The sequence below is a fragment of the Penaeus chinensis genome, chromosome 35 (genome assembly GCF_019202785.1).
Source record: "Penaeus chinensis breed Huanghai No. 1 chromosome 35, ASM1920278v2, whole genome shotgun sequence".
Classification (NCBI taxonomy): domain Eukaryota; kingdom Metazoa; phylum Arthropoda; class Malacostraca; order Decapoda; family Penaeidae; genus Penaeus; species Penaeus chinensis.
The window spans coordinates 28,888,822-28,891,321 of NC_061853.1; the positions used below are offsets into that span (position 1 = coordinate 28,888,822).

The 2,500-nt window shown below is 33.6% G+C and overlaps 1 protein-coding gene across 1 annotated transcript in view; it reads right to left on the reverse strand.

Annotated features, from left to right (window-relative positions):
- LOC125044512 overlaps positions 1–2,500 on the reverse strand; it is a 69,626-nt gene that overhangs the window by 23,215 nt on the left and 43,911 nt on the right. The gene's annotated exons all lie outside the window — the stretch shown is intronic.

The following is a 2,500-nucleotide window of genomic DNA, read 5'->3' on the forward strand; positions in this document are numbered from 1 at the left end:
CTGGCACGTCGTTTTGTCCGTGAATCTTTTTGTTGACATTTAACTGACAATACTATTAGCGTTTTTCCATTTTTTTTTTTTTACGCTTGTAAGGGGTGACATGCGTATTAGATCTCATGTCCTTTCTGTTTTCACCTTAGGATTATGATGTGATTATATGTATGTGTGTCTATGTATGCATCTATGTATGTGTGTGTGTGTATGTATATATATATATATATATATATATATGTATATATATTACATACTATATGTATGTATATATACATACACACAGACACAAATATATATAATGTACATATACATACATATTCATACACATATATATACATATATATATACACACATACATATATACATACATATACATGCATATATAAATACATACATATACATCTGTGTATATGTGTGTATATGTGTTTATATGTATATATTGTATATATATACTGTTGTATACACATATATTAGGAACAAAAACAAACAAACACAAATACAAAAACTGTCCGCACATTTCGCACCACACATACACGTGCAGAGATTTGTCAACAAAGTCACAACGTAATTAAGTCCGTTCACAACAGTAACAATGTAAGTCATATCATGTTTCTCTCCAGAATTAAAGCATAACAGCCGGTCTTACTTGTCGAATTGAGATGAAAATGTGAGCGACAGCTTGTCAATGAAAAGAAAAAAAGAAAAGAAAAAGAAAAAGAAAAAGTTAATGTTAAGTGACAAACGATGCCATTGTCCGAATCCTTTGCTCAACATGGACTTCAGCTTATTCTTATTGTTTAAAATTCGGGAACATTATTTTCATTTAACGAAAGCTTGTTACTTATCACTCGTGGAATAATAAGGAACTTGTTTGGATAACGATTATCATATTCATAACCTGTACGGAGAAGGAAAAAAACGTGAAGAAATTTAAGTCAGGCAGCAATTTAGGCGGTTTTTTAGATAAACTCAAAGACCAGAAAATTGGTCGAGATTTTTCCTCACAGAGTAAACGGCTTGATAACGTCTTTCACCTTCATTGATAGAACAGTAGTTCGCGTATCTTATCTTCTACTTAAAAATGAAAAGAAAAAGTTGTGTGTTATCAATCCTGTGAAAATATCTTACTTATTCTCACAGTAAATCTAGATAATATAACAACACAGAGAGAGAGGGGGGGGGGAGAAGGGGGAAGAGAGAGAGAGAGAGAGAGAGAGAGAGAGAGAGAGAGAGAGAGAGAGAGAGAGAGAGAGAGAGAGAGAGAAAGAGAGAGAGAAAGAGAAAGAGAAAGAGAAAGAGAAAGAGAAAGAGAGAGAGAAGGGAGAAGTGAGAAAAGGGAGAAGAGAGAAAAAGAGAGAGAGAAGGGAGAAGAGAGAGAAAGACGGGGGAGGAGAGAGAGAGAAGGGGGAAGAGAGAAAGAGAAAGAGAGAGAGAGAGAGAGAAGGGGGTAGAGAGAGAGAGAGAAAGAGAAAGAGAAAGAGAAAGAGAGAGAGAGAGAGAGAGAGATTTAAAGAAAGAATTGAAAAAGGGAGAGATAAAAAGAAAGAGAAAGATAACATAGAGATGTAAACAGAAAAAAAATATCGAAACGCTAAAAAAAAAAAAAAAAAAAAAAAATAGTAAAGATAAAAATAATTATAAAAAATATAAACTCAAAATAATGAAGAAAAAAAAACCCTTCCCTTAGATCTATAAATAACAGAGAAAATCCTCCGCCAAGATCAAACTTACTGAAGAGGAAGACGTTTCAAAAAATCTATGAAAAAAGGTCTTAAAAGCGAGGTCGTCAGCATTCCGCGCGAAGGGGAGTCAGGCACGCGGCGCGCTCTTGCCTCGGGGCTTCCAATTCTCCTTCTATTTCTTCTTCTTCTTCTGTTTCTTCTTCTTCTTCTTCGTCTTCTGTTTCTTCATCTTATCTTGTTCTTCTGTTTCTTCTTCTGTTTCTTCATTTTTTTCTTCTTCTTTTTTCTTCTTGTTCTTGTTCTTCTTCTTTTTCTTCTGTTTCTTCTTTTCTTCTCTTCTTCTTTTTCTTTTTCTTTTTTTTGTTCTCCTTTTTTTTCTTCTTCTGTTTCTTCCGTTTCTGCTTTTGCTTCTTCATTTTTTTTCTATTTTTTCTTCTAATTTATATTTCCTAATTCTTCTTTTTCTTTTTCTTCTTCTCTTCGTCTTTTTTCCATTTTTCCTTCTTATTCTTATTCTTATTTTTCCTTCTTCATATCGCGGCTTCCTTGTGTTCTCCCCCCAATTCTTCTTCTTCTTCTTCTTCTACTTCTTCTTCCTCTTCTTCTTCTTCTTCTTCTTCTTCTTCTTCTTCTTCTTCTTCTTCTTCTTCTTCTTCCTCTTCCTCTTCTACTTCTTCTTCTTTTTATTATGCTTCTTCTTCTTCCTTCTTCTTCTACTTCTTCTTCCTTCTTCCTTTCGCGTCTCCGTTGCCAAATTTTAAATGACTGCATATATCCAAGTTTTAATGACATGCTTTGAGTGAACTTCTGCACAATATTTTTTC